The 14,940-nt window shown below is 43.0% G+C and overlaps 1 pseudogene; it reads right to left on the bottom strand.

Moving 5' to 3' along the window:
* Positions 1-14,714, bottom strand: part of LOC120235970 — a 91,438-nt pseudogene extending 76,724 nt beyond the window's left edge.
* Positions 14,715-14,940: the final 226 nt, after the last annotated feature.

Here is a 14,940-nt window from a genome sequence, read left to right as displayed (position 1 = left end):
ACGGATGGCAATAAAATCCCAAAAAAACACCCAGAAACCCAAAATTCAATGACCACATTTAAATTTCCATTGAAGTTATTAAAGAATGGAACAGGCGCACACACAAAAAAGTCAATTTTCTGACATAGAAAAATGTGGGACACTTTCCCATACTGTGGAAAAATAGGGAAAACAGACTTAACATGGAAAGAGATTAAAATGATATATGACAAGAGAGTCAACTTATAATTAGTGTTCTTGAAGGTGGTTTGAAACTATGTGGAGCAGAAATAATAGTCCGGGTTAGTGACAAAAGAAAACTTCACCAGAGTCAGAGAACAACATGATTCCAGTTTGAGTGGGTTCACTAACGTTTTAGGCAAAGTTCTTCAAAACAGAACCAAACTGAGACCAGCTGTGTCGTTTTGATTTCAGTACAAAACATCTGTAAATACCCCACAAACAAAGCAGGTGAGACAGAAAGGAAGCAACCCCGGGCTGGCCTCCTTCTGTTCCAGAACGCGAGATGCTAAATGATCATGTGACATCTACAGAATGTCAAGGGGTCAGGATTCGTGACCCACAAATTCAACCTAAGATTCTCTTTGACTGGCAAGGCAATGGAAAGATACCCTCAGGCATGCTCTGGTTCATGGTATCTGCCCGATAAGTAGCTTTTCTGAAAAAAGAAAACAAGTACATGAAAATATATCCCAGTGTACCAAGATAGAGATTAAAATAATGAATATAAAACTGTTCTTGATAATGAGCCACTAATTGGATTATTCAGCTTACTAGACAATTATTGAAAATGTGGTTGCAGTTGAAAGGGTGAACTCAATGTAATCTTCGAAAAGGATTCAATGGGAAAAAGTAGTTATGTAGTAACTGCTCATGTTTGTGCACCTTCTAGAAGTTACTCACTGTATCTTGAAATTCATATTGTTATCTCTTTGCTGCCTTGGGATGAGCATATGAATTCTATATCATAGCTCAAACACGCAGAGACAATTACACATGATGTCATGTCCCCAAGGTGACATGGCTGTTTTGTAAATACTAGATTTAGGATGACAACAACAACAAAATGTGCTGAATAATTAATTACATTACTCCTCTAATTGAGCAAAAATCTGGACCAGCAGTTTCTATATGTGTCTTTCTATTGGAAATATCATGGGAATATCAAAATGTAGTCATGCTGGTGTGCCACTCTCAGACATTGATTTTATTTTCTGGTGTGTCACATGGTCTTTGGAGTCTTTAATAACCATTGGCTGATTCTGAGGTCCATCCAGAATTGAGCGCCTCTCATTTAGACAGTAGTTATAGTATCTGACTTCTTCCACAAAGACCAGGCTTTCGTGTGAGAGGAATAGAAAGAAGTTTATATATGTCTAGTTCAGAGAAGGATAATCCTCACTTGTTGGTGTGTTGTTCATTTCGACAATTAAAGATTGCTTAAAGAACACTTAATTGCCTTCAGGGAGCTCACTGGTATGATGGTGGAAGACTTGAGAAGGGACATTCCCATGGAACACGGTTGAGCAAGGTTAGTGATCCTCACTTGGAGGGTGACTGTGCCCCCGGCAGATACCTGGCAATGTCTGAAGGCCTTTTGGGTTATGACTGGGGAGTAAGGAGGGAGCTGGAAGCTGGCTGTTAGCATCTAGAAGAAGCCAGAGATGCTAATGAAAATCTAGGGGGAGGGCATGGGTTTCCACTAGAGAGCTTATGATGTAAGTCCTAAGGATGTGTGATGGTTAACATGATCTGTCAACTTGATTAACCACAGGATGAGCAGATATTTGGTCAATATTATTTCTAGGTGTATCTGTAGGGTGTTTCCAGATGAGATTAGCATTCGAATTGGTTGACTCATTATAGCAGATGGCCCTCCTCAGTGTGAGTGGGCATCACCCAATCTGTTGAGGGCAGGAACGGAACAAAAAGCTGGAGGAAAGGAGAATTCACTCCTTCTGCCTGACTGCATGGGGTGACCATCTGTCTTCTGTCCTTGGACTGGCACGTAGTACCACCACTTCTTCGGTTTTCTGGTCTTCAGATTTGGGCACAAGCTTCCCTGCATCGCCAGCTTGCAGATGGTAGATCGTGGTACTTGTCAGCCTCCGTAAACACATGAGCCATGTCTATACATACATATGTGGTCTGGTTGGTGACTAAACGAAACAGGCTGGTGACAACTTCTCCACTAGCTTTAACAGGACTTGACTGCAAACAAATGGAAACCGTATTTCATTCACAAGTAACCGAAGCCAAGAGCCCTAACAAAAAGTTATGCAAAAAGGGACAGCCGATGACTCCTACAACTTAACAGTCAGTAACTAGTTAGAAAACCCTTTATCCAGGACACCAGTTGCAGCTGAGTTCTCTGCTGAGCACTGTACACAGTAATGTCTGGTAGCAACTGTGGAAAATTGTGCTGTCGTCAAATTGTGAGATAATTTGTTCTGATGAGAGAAATCAGGAGGCATTTACCTTCGTGTCTGTAAACCAACTGTTGGGAGCAATTCTTGTCTGCAAATTTTTCTTGGAATAATTTGTCATTATTCTATACACCAGGGAGGGTCAAAAAGGAAGTGTTATCAGAAATCTTGCTGAGAATGTATCAAAATAAAAAAGAGGGGCTCTTGGGTGGCTAAGTCATTTGGACGTCCCTGTCTGGACATTGACTGAGGTCATGATCTCATGGATGGTTTGTGAGATGAAGGCCCACATCGGGCTCAGAGCTGACAGCGTGGAGCCTGCTTGGGATTCTCTCTCCCTCTCTCTCTGCCCCTCTCCAGCTCTCTCTCAGGACAAAAACAAAAAGAGTAAAAAGTGAGTTTTCAGAATAAATTGTTAGCCATTTGCTACTTTTAATCAGCAAAGATTCAAGTTCACCAATTGATGTAGCATGATGTTGTCCAGATCCATCTGTCTCCTTCCTTTTAAGGCTGTATGTATATATATTTTCTTTATCCATTTATCTCTTGATAGACACTTGGGTTGTTTCCATACCTTGACCACTGTGAATAGCGCTACAGTGAACATGGGTACAGATATCTCTTCAAGTTCCTGATTTGAATGTTTTCAGTTATGTGCCCACAAGTGCGATAGCTGGATACTACGGTAGTCCTATTTTTAATTTTTTGAAAATTCCCCAGATGTTTTCCATAGCGCTCTGCCACTTTCCATTCCCAACATTTCCAGTGTACAGAGGGTCCAATTTCTCCTCATCCTCACCAGCAGTTGTTAACATTTTTAAAAAATTATTGTCAACTTAACAGGTGCAAGGTGATGTCTCATTGTAGTTTTGATCTGTGTTTCCATGAGTTACCAGTGTTGAGCATCTTTTCCCATACCTGTTTGGCCATTTGTGGGTCTTCTTTGGGACAATGTCTATGCAGGAGAAAGAATCCAGTTACAGAGGAAGGAAGCCAGTACAGAATACTGCATGATTCTTCTTAAATCATGCAATCTACGGCATGATTCTGCCTAAACGATCAGACTCATAGAATCAGACAATAAAATGGTGATTGCCAGGAGCTGGGTGGAGGGTGAAATGGAGCGTTTGTGGTTCAATGAGTATAAAATTTTAGTTATGCAAGATGATTCAGTTCTAGAAACTGGTTGTGAACCACAGTGCCTAGAGTTCACAATATAAGGTCACTTCAAATTTGGTAAGACCTTAAGTATCAGGCAAGGTGTTCTTACCACAAACAAACAAGCCAACAGAGGGATGCATGGACACTTCAGGAAGCGTTGGAGATGTCCACTGCCCTGTTGTATCCACACATGTGTGCATGTCTACTCTCATCAGATGGTACGCAGTTGAAAAGTGCCATTTTCCGTATGTCAGCTATAAGTCAATAAAGCTGAAAGTAATAAATGAAAGTTCACCCACTGAAAGTATCTACAGTATCAAAAACAGAATTAGGGGGGAAATCAAGTTAAAGTCAAGGCTAAGAAGATACCAAATAATTTATTTGAGAATCAATAGAAGGAAATTTTTTTTTTTCATTTCTGAAAGCTATAGTATGTTAAGAAAAATTAAAAGGAGCACTTTCCTAAAGAAAGCTTGCCTATTTGAAAAGTCACAACTAGATAATGGAAAAAATTTTCCATTTAAAAATTGTTAATCTGTATTAAAGAAATCCTGCCAAAAAGAGCTGGGAATCCTTCGTGAATTTATAGGCACTGTTTGCCAACCTGATCCAATTTTTCTCTTGTTGAAACTGCTTCATTAATTTAATGTGCAAGAAATAAATATTTGATGTGCAATTAGTTGGAGATTATTATGGCCATAATGGAACCTTTCCAAATAAACAGCTGCTCCAGCACTTTAAATGCATGAAGAGAAAGGCACAAAATGGAAAATAGAATGACACACCAGCTCTACAGAGGACAAAAGTTAAAATATTCAATTAGTAAGATGGTCGCTCATTTAGAAGTTTGGTGATGGTTTAGCAAAGCATAACAACAAAAATGCTGCCACCCATTTAGCCAAATATTCATCCACCTGACGCATCGTGGAAATGGTTCCCTGCAGATGTCATACGGTCTTGCCCAAGGAGAAAATACTATGGAAATAGATATTGACCCATTCTAGCAATTCTTTCAGGTGGTTTATTATGTATATGTCAGTGTGTATTTGTTGGATTTGCTTATTCTGTATTAGCGCTTACATGCATGCTACAAACGCCTAGTTTTTTTTTATCCACGTGTAATTGTAATGATCCCACTTCAGGAGGGAATGTTCTAGAAACTCTCTGGACACTTCACCGTTGGCTTGGTTATTTTAATTTTGAAAAGGCTTTGGCATTCACAGCACCTGCTCAGACCCTGTGAAGGAGCTCATTTAGGTACTTAAACTCCCCGTGAGTTTTACAAAACTCTTCCTTCCTTTCGAGATACACCGTAAGAATTGGACTTCGTTGTCTTTCTCCACTACTGCACCAGGAACCACCTGCGGGTAGAGATTGTGACAAAGATCTCAGTATCTCCAAATCCTGATAGAGTTCCTGACACAGAGTAGCTCAGTGATGCCCATTGAAAGGCTGCCTGAAGCTATTTGCAATACAGAAGGAGATGGAGATAAACGTCAAAGGGCGAGCATTATGAGCTCCACAGAAAATTGTTTGCTAAAAATAAATAGACGATGTCTTTTATGAAGAGGGGAGCAAGAAGCCTTCTCCTTTCCATTCTCCTTCCCTTGGAAGTGTCCACAGCAAAAGGGCAAAGGGAGGTCCTGGAGCTGGTGAGATTCTGGCTCGGGAGCACAGATTTGAGTATCAAAGTGGTCAGGAGTCACTGCTTACAATAACCAGTGTTTTGCATATTCGTCTAGAACACAGTCTTGGGGCACATTTGCTACGTACTGGGTTCTGTTCCATTTCTGGTTCAATTCTGCAATGTGCTGCATTTTACCCTTCTCTGCTCTAAAACACCCCCTTCTCCAAGGGAGGCCTGGTTCTGTTATGTTTTGTCTCAGCCTCTGCTGCACCTGTGAGCAGCATAGACAGGCACGAAGCACAAGCACTAAGGAGAAGCAAAGGAAGGGGAGAAGCATCCGTGTAACGCCACTGTATCCCGATGGAAAGAACAGCCTTGCTCTGTCTTGGGGCAGATCCTCCCTGAATAGGTAAGGTTCCTGCTCTCTCTCCTGAGTCTGTGTGGGTCTGTGATGTCGCTGTATCTCCCACGCCTCGGTACCCAAAGGTAATACAGCTTCTGCCCAGGGCTGGTGGCATTACCACCTTGGGACCCAGCCACCATGCTTTGGGGAAGCCAGGTAGCCACACAGACAGGTAGCACGCCGGTGCCTGCCAGCAGCCCAGCTGAGCTCCCAGATGACCGTCCCCAGACATGAGAGAGTCCCATTTCAGATGACAGCCTCCAACTACGCTTCCAGCAAGCCAGCTGCCACCTCGTGGAACAGAGACAAGCTATACCCCCTGGGACCAGCTCAAATCGCAGATTTGTGAAAAAGAAAAAAAATCAATGCTTGCCGTAGATTTCAGCCAGTGAGTGTTGGAGTCTACTTTTGGAGCCAAGCAAAAGCGAAACATGCATGCACCAGACCTGGGACCACTTAATACAGGTATTTTTAGCTAATAATGTACAAAAGCTATTCAAATGTGGGCACTGTTGTGATTCCCATCCTGCTCACCCCGCATTGCACAGTAGGGAGAGGAGATTTGGTATAAACATCCTTATGTGAAACCAGAATTCAAGTCATTTCTGCTGGCCAGGAGCTTACGTTGTTATAGAGAAAATAGGGACAAACGCATAGATTAGTGCCAGAAAAGAATACCCGGCAGAGCTTTGTAAGTTACCGTACACAACTCGAGTGTTGATAACTACTGTCGGCCAGGAGCGTTGCCCTGTTGCCCTGGAAACACTGCAGGATGCTGAGGGTTGTCTTATCAGGGACCTTACATTCAGGTAGGTGTAGATAGTCGATAGCCATCACACCAGCAAAGGGATTAAACCACTGCCGATAGAGACCAGTATGGAGCAGGGCCAGGCGGAGAGGCTGAGGTGACCTAGGACCTTAGATGCAGTATCAGGTAATTCTTTGATAAAATGTTATCTACGCTCTGACCCTGCTTTTTGCCTGGCTTTTTGCTAGCGTACAAGGGACCAGTGAGGGGCGAAAGTAGCCGTCGTCGGAAGAGCCCTTTGAGAAACACATAGTCAGAATGTAAGGATCAAGGGCAAAGCGGTGAAAGGAATATCTTTTGGAGAAAGGGGCAAGCCATGAGGGGGTCCTTGAAGGCCAGTGGAAGGGGCTAGAACTGTATTATTCTGACTTCAGGGAGAGGCTGCTGTGGGGCGTTCAGCAGGAGACTCTAACAACTATCAATCTATATTGCTGATAAATCACGTCAGCCGCCAGGTGGTGCCTGGGTCAGAGTAGAAACAGGGAGAAGCGTTAGGAGGCTGCAGTGCCTTCTCATTATTCACGGATTCTGTATTTGCACATCCAGCCACTTGCTGCAATCTGTAACCCGAAAATCCATACTTCGGTCCATTGGGGGTCATTCATAGATTTGCACGCAGCGGTAAAAATTTCAAGCAGGTTTCCGGTTGGGGTTGACCTAGGTGACACTCTGTGTTGTTTCTGCTCTCAGGCTATCAACAAGTGTCCTCTTTGGGGACTGCTGAGTGCCACGTTTTCCACATTTCTGTGCCCTTTGTTTGTGATGTCACTGTTGAAAATGACCCGCAAGCAAGTGCAGATGTACTGTCTGGTGTCCGTAAGAGCAAGAAGCCCGTGACACGTTTTATGGAGGAAAGACGTGAATTCACTATGCTTCTTTTGACATGAGGTTTTGGCCTTGGCTCCCGTGTGAAGGACCAAACTTATCTGTTAAACGTGGTGCCTTTAGGGACGCCTGGGTGGCTTAGTTGGTTGAGTGTCCTACTTTGGCTGAGGTCATGATCCCATTGATCCTGAGTTTGAATCCCAAGTCAGGTTTGGGATTCTTTGTTTCTCTCTCTCTGCCCCTTCCTCACTTTTGTGCCCACCCTCCCTCAAAAACAAACATTAAAAAGATTTCTATATGGTGTCTTTAAACAGAAACGCACTTAAAACAAGGTTATATATTGATCAATTGATACAAATGTGGTGACCAAAGGCTCTCAGAAACCTAACTTGATATTTCAAACCTCAAGCATGGTTCAGTATTCGCTAATTCAGTGTTGACAGCTCCATTATAGACAATAATAAGAGAATTGACTGTGTTTCACTAGGTCCATGTGGTCCACAGAGGTTATGGGGGTGAGAAGCGGTTGAGTCTGGTCAAGTGATGGGGGTTGAGCGTGACCTGGATGTCAGGCATGAGAAATCCAGCCCCATTTCCAGGTTTTGATGTTGAGTGTAAGCTGGGAAAAGATTGTTCCAACCGAGGAGAAGACGATCACATACAGGTTTATGTAGAATCCGCCATTTGCACCAGGTAAGAACAGGCTAATGGATACGAAATTTATCTTTTGATCACAAGCGCACATGTATTTATGTGGGGATTGTGTACTCACAGCGTGCAAGAAGTGCAACTCAGAAAAGTTATGAGCAAATTAGGATCATTGCTTATGGTATTTTTAAGGATTGTGTTTTGTTTCTATGTATCAAGAACCACGACCCTTATTCACAGCAACAAATGTATTAATGCAAATTAATCACAGGTATGTATAACTTAGGAAAATGCCCTCAGAGTTAACAAAAAAGTATAGTGAAGGTAGTAAATGTTTTTCTCTTTGCAAAGCTAAAACGGAAACGAAGGTCCTGACATGGGAGCAGAGTCTGACTGTTCAGGAGTTAAGATGCTGGATGCTGTCAGTCACTAGAGAAAATCTAGATAAGAGAAACCAATTACTTTACAAATAACTCCCTTCCTTCCCACCCTCCCTCCCTCCTTCTCTCCTTTCCTCCACAATTTGTTTTTCAGTATTCAGTGAACACTTCTGATGTTCAAGAGATTGCTCTGGAGTCTAGGAATACTTTAGAACTTACATTCTGTTGCAGTGAGAGGCAGAGAAATATCGAGCAAAAATATATTTCACAGGGTTATTTCTTTAAATGGGATAAAATGTGGTGAAGAAAATAGAATTACATGCTACAGGGTAAGGGTGAGTGCCAGCCTATTTATATGAGATGGTTAGGGAAGCAAACCCAGTAACTCTTTCTATGGCTAGAAAAATAAAAGTGGAAATACCCTTCTATACTAGATGGTGTATTTCTTTTTCTTGTTTTGTTTTTTCAGAGAGCGCAAGTAGGGACGGGGCAGAGAGAGAGAGACAAAATCTCAAGTAGGCTCCACATTCATCACGGAGCCCATCACGGGGCTTGATCCCACAACCCTGGGATCTGTACCTGAGCTGAAATCAAGAGTCAGATGCTCAACTGAGTCACCCAGACTCCCCTAGATGGTATATTTCTCTACATTCTCTATCTCTAAATATGTAGGTGGAGTGCCTGGGTGGCTCAATTGGTTAAGCGTCCGACTTTGGCTCAGGTTGGGGTCTCACGGTTTGTGGGTCCGAGCCCCACGTCGAGCTCTGTGCTGACAGCTCAGAGCCTGGAACCTGCTTCGGATTCTCTCTCCCTCTCTCTCTCTCTGCCCCTCTACTGCTTGTTCTCTCTCATTCTCTGTCTCTCAAAAATAAATAAATGCTAACAAAAAAACTTGTTAACACAATGTATATCATCCAAAAAAAAAAAAAATAGGCAAAATATGTAGGCATCGATAATTTGTCTTTAACCCATATTTATTTGTTTCTTGTTTGTTTGCTTTCAGCACTGATTTTGTTTACTACAGAGCAGAGAGTAAGTTAAAGCCAAGTAGTGGGAAACGCTAGTTATGAACAGGTGGTACCTCTGGGTCTGCCTCAGCCACTTTCAGACTTGGTGGTTTGCAATCAGAATGTCCTCAGGCCATATGCATCATTATGTAAAAGGCAGGTTCCTGAGACGCACTTTCAGTCTTATCATTAACAGACACATGGCATGGTAATTTGGAATCTTAATGTTTGAGCATCATTGACTGGTTACAAATTCCAAATGTCTAGCATGAGGTTATTTGCTTATAGGCACAACAGACGTTATCTCTGTGATCATGAGTCACAATGGACCTTGTCACTTCATTCAAGGACTTTTCAGGTTTTCCGCACTCCCAAGGTCCTATCTTTCTGGGAGAAGTTTGAGATCTGAATGTTAGACCGTGTGGCCAGAAGTTGTAGCACAAGCTTACGGTCCACGAATGCAGGAAAATCCTCTGAACTTCCGGAATCACACTCGAGCAGAGGATCAAAGGGACAGTGAGTGCAAAATCGTACAGCAGCCCAACTCCACTGACGTCCTGAGCTGCGATTTTGGGGGCTCAGATACGTAAATCATATGTTGATCTAACTCTTCCATGAAGGAAAAAGACCAAAGGTGATTGAGATCCTGCTATGTGCCAAGCTCTTTCAAAATATCTCAAAAAAAATTGGTGGGAATCTTGCCAGCACAGTTTAGGGACAGCATTGCTACCCACGTCCCCAAGGAGAAATCACGTGATGAATGGGAGAAAGGAAATGCACACCCCTAGTTTGCTTTTGCCCCAATTCCAGGCGAATTCTCAAAGTATTACTTCATTATTTTCTTCTAAATTCCTTTTTTAAAGTTAAGAGTATTTTATGTGTTCCTCATAGGCATCTACCAAGACAGATTTTAATTTGGCTTTCCTTAAATAATTCACCACCCTTTCTCCTACTATTTAATAACATGTTCTAATAGGAAACCATGGCCAAGATCTAAAAATGTACTTCACAAGTTACATGGTGGCTTATCAGTGGCAGCAAGGTTAAAATGAACGGGAGGTACAGATACAGTCCCAAGAGTTTGCATATATAACATATTACATATATATAGATATATTTTGCTATTGATGACCATCAAACAGTAGACTGGTTTTTCCCTAATCCTGTTTCAAGTATAGTGTTCAATTAAAATATGTGTTTAATATAATTGTTACTGTGGATAAAGGTTGAGGTTCTGGATTTGTACAAACTATATAAACACACACACACACACACACACACACACAATTTCTTTCCTTCCCCCCTTCCTGCCTACCCTGTGGAAACATGAACAACAGAAAAAAGTACCTGTGAACAAAGCTGTCCATGTTGGCAATGTAGGGAATACATTAGAGCACACTCTGTCCTACTTTGTTTCTCTGTTCAAGGCCCATGTTAAAATTCCCCGGCCAATGATAACTCATGGGGCTTTATCATATACTGTCCGATATGCATGCCAAAGCATTGCTGTCATCATATATATTACATAATCTCTCCATAGGTTTATACTATGTTCGCTTATTTTTAAAACATTTGTCCTGTGCCCTGAAGCAAGGTGTCTGGGCAATTTTTATTAATTCGTCTTAATAAATACTGTTAGAATCTGCATATTTAATATACCTATAATGAATATTTTCCAATGTGTAATAAAACCATATTGAAATGGATGTCACAGCACTCTGAACACAGTGTCTTAATGATTCAAATACCTCCACATGTATGTGGGTTTATATAGGTGTGTATACATATATAGAGAGAAGTTTTTAAGTGTATTTATTTTGAGAGAGAGAGGGAGAGAGAAAATCCTACACAGACTCCCCACTGTCAGTGCAGACCCAGTGCGGGGGTTGAACTCACGAACCATGAGATCATAACCTGAGCCGAAATTAAGAGTTGGATGCTTAACTGACTGTCCCACCCAGGCGCCCCTATATAGAATTTCTTTTAAGTTTATTTGTTTATTTTGATGAATGGGGAGCAGGGGAGGGGAAGAGAGAGAGAGAATCCCAAGCAGGCTCCTTGCTGTCAGCCCAGAGCCAGACAAGGGGCTTGATCTCTTGAAGACTTGAGGTCATGACCTGTGCTACAACCAACAGTCTGATGCTTAACTGACTGAGCCACTCAGACGCCCCATATATAGAAATTTAAAAACCCTATGTGATTGTTTAAAATTCATGCTTCACAAGCAAACTAGGACAAATAGTTGTTTGGAATCTATGTGATTAAATTAACTTAGACGGTATATTATATGATAAACTCGAAAACAGTACTCAGTGGGGCACCTGGGTGGCTCAGGTAGTTGACTGTACCACTGTTGATTTTCGTTCAGATCCTGGTCTCACACTTCATTGGTTCAAGCCTTGCCTCGGGCTCTGCACTGACAGTGTTGAGCCCCCTTGGGGTTCTCTCTCCCCCTCTCTGCCCCTTCCCTGCTTGTGTTCTCTCTCAAAAATAAATAAATAAACCTAAGAAAAGAAAAAAAAAAAAAAGAATAATAGCACACTGCAGTCCCAGAATTTAAGTTTTCCGTTATGTTATACACTCATTCCCTTTCTATACAGCAAACATCCACTGGGGAATGGCTCTTCCTCCTGTGGTTAACTGTAGCATTTTTAAAACCCAATAAAACCTAATAAAATAATATTTTACAAACAAGAGAATTAATTTCTATTAACTCTTTATCTGTTTGTATGGTACATCATCATAAATCAAATAAAAGCGTGATATGCCCTAGAGCAGAGAAGGACACATAATATACCCTTCCTAACATGATTTTTATTACCTGCCTTTCCCTCCGGTAGAATACAGTGAGTGAATTAATGAACTCTGCTTTTATTACGGATTCATTGCTTTAGAAATGAAGAGCCAACTCTGGAAGTTCCAGAATTTAAATTGAAAGTAGACTAGGAATCCTGAAGTCGGTCGTAGGGGAGGGACAGGCGGATTCTAATGGGGAGGGGTTGAAAGCCTGCGGGTGTGGGTGCCTGGGCCAGTGGAGCCGGGGGGGGGGGCATTTGTAACTAAAGCATAACCCCCCCCCCAAGCTGATATTTTTAGCATGAAGTCCAGAACGGCTGTGGTAAACCCAAGTCACCCACCAAATGCAGAGTTGTAAAGTGAAGGATCTTATGTAGTCTTCAGCCCCTAAGGGTTCCACCAAATGGAGACTGTAGTCTAGATCCTTCCAGAAGTGGGGCAGACAACGTGCGGTTGATTTCCATTTCTTCCACATGCACGGGATTTGGCGTTCCCTGGGATATTTCTCAGCTAGGGAAGGCAGCGTTGGGCAACAGCACCGTCGATGCATATTGGAAACGTTGTTGTGTGTGGGGCGGGGAGGTAGGCGGGGGGCCCTGGAGGCTGCACAGTGTGATTCGGGCTGTCTGTTGTCCTGCAGGCTTATTGTGACTTCTGAGTATAATGGCGTTCTCTTCTCTAGAACAGTTCATGACGGGAAGACAAGGGAGAGGCTGTTTCTGAAACGCAGTGCAGAACTGGCAGAAGGAGCGACATGGTTAGTACCAGTTGGATAAATGTAGGATAGTCAGTGGGCGCGTTCCATGGTGGGATAGATGGATGTGTGCATGGAGTGTAGACGGATCCAAATGAGAAATTGTTGCTTGCATGCTTTTGAGGTTTCTCAAGAATGTGTATAAAATAGGGTAGTCCCTTCAGAGAAATACTGGATTGAACAAAGCCTCTGGTGTCAGGCCCTAAGCTCTGTGGTTCCTTGAACGCTGCTGGACAAGAACCTTCTAGCCTACATACAGAACATCAAAACAAGCGCTAGACGACTGAGCACCTATTTGTGACTGGAGGTCTGAAAAATCCCTCTCAGCTTCCCTCCGAGAAGCCTTGCGTTTTGTTTCCACTGTACCCGCTCTCTAGCTTTCTCTTCTTGTTTGAATCGTAGGCGCTCTTTAAAATGTAGACAAGGGTGGTCTTGGTTCAATTGCAAAGGTCATAAAAACCCTGCACTAGTTTCTTCTACTTTGCTCTTGCTACTGGATGGTGCCTCTAGATAAACACGGATTTTGGCCACGGGACACCAGAAAATCCTACGTGTTGCACAAGAGCGTATCCCTGACGCACTGAAAGTTTATGAAAACATCAGGGAAGCAGAGGTTTGGGCGGCGCTGGGAAGAGAGCTCAGGAAGGCTGATGGAGATGGTATAGAATTTCGCATCTATCATTCTGCTAAGACCGTCCCTGGTGATTTTTTTAAAAAATATCTTCACATATATTCGCTCATTAAAATCCCCCACTATTTTGTGAGGCGGGTGCTAATCTCATCTCACAAGGAGAAAATGGAAAGGCTGAGCGATGTTACCTAATAAAGGAAAAGTTGTATTTGTGCCAACGAGGTCAAGAGCCCTCTCCTGTCTTCTCTAACAGTGGAAAGGTAGCATCTATATCCCTAACTGGCCACAGCTAAACCAGTCCTAAAGGCACTTACAAACCTGAGAAGTTAATGTGCAACATTGGAAATTTACTAATTTGTTCTTCAATGGCCCCATCTACAAAACACTAGCAGTAAGAAAAATACCTGAGAGGCACCTGGGTGGCTCAACTGGTTAACCTTGTTGACTCTTGATTTCGGCTCAGGTTGTGATCTCACGATTCATGGGTTTGAGCCCCACGTCAGGCCCTGTGCTAACAGCGTGGAGCCTGCTTGAGATTTTCTCTCTCTCTCCCTCTCTGCCGCTCCACTACTTGAACAGTCTTTCAAAATAAAGAAATATTAAAAAAGAAATCCCTAAGCCACAGAGTGCTATGAGAATTAAATAAATGAACACATGTGAACTTCTGGAACACTGCTTGTCAGAAGGCCACCATTATGACTGCTTTCAACACTGCTTTAGTACAATGGGAATGAAAAGTACACATTTACACATTTTCTTTAGGGAAGCCAGTTGTTCACGTGTGAGGAATCTTCCATCAGTAATAAAGGGGTATTTTGGGTGGTTCCTGGGTGGTTCTGTAGGTTGAGCATCCGGCTTCGGCTCAGGTCGTGATCTCACAGTTTGTGGGTTCGAGCCCCACATTCGGCTCTGTGCTGATAGCTCAGAGCCTGGAGCTGCTTCGGATTCTGTGTCTTCCTCTCTCTACACCCCTCCCCCACTTGCATGCTCTCTCTCTCTCTCTCTCTCTCTCAACTAGATAAACATTAAAAAAGTTTCTCTAAAAAGAGGTGTTTTTTTGGCTCCCATTTGAAGCAGGCAGATTTCGAAGGGCCGAACAGTGATGAAAGCCAGTTAACCTGCCCGCCGTTCCCCACATGGTCTCAGGATCTGGTGCATCAGCCGCAAACACACAGTCTCACACACTCTTTCACAGACACTCCGCCACCCCATACCAGGACTGCTTACCTGCTGTCGCCAGGGCACCATCCTCCCGGCAACACCAGAGAGGAAGTTGGATGTCCTTCGGCTGTGCCAGACTGTTCCTTCAGAGCCACCATTGAGCTGTGCAGTGTTCACCACACCCACTCGGAAGGCACCATGCCCCTGAGATCCACTCTTCCCGCTGGCATCTCATCAACGTGGTGGCAGTAACCCCTTAAGGGAATTGGCAGAGAGAGTAAATGCCGCTGTTAGCTTAGGGTGGCTGACAGCA

Source organism: Hyaena hyaena, unplaced genomic scaffold (genome assembly GCF_003009895.1).
Source record: "Hyaena hyaena isolate Hyena2069 unplaced genomic scaffold, ASM300989v1 scaffold_142, whole genome shotgun sequence".
Classification (NCBI taxonomy): Eukaryota; Metazoa; Chordata; class Mammalia; order Carnivora; family Hyaenidae; genus Hyaena; species Hyaena hyaena.
This window is presented reverse-complemented; position numbering and strand designations above follow the sequence as displayed.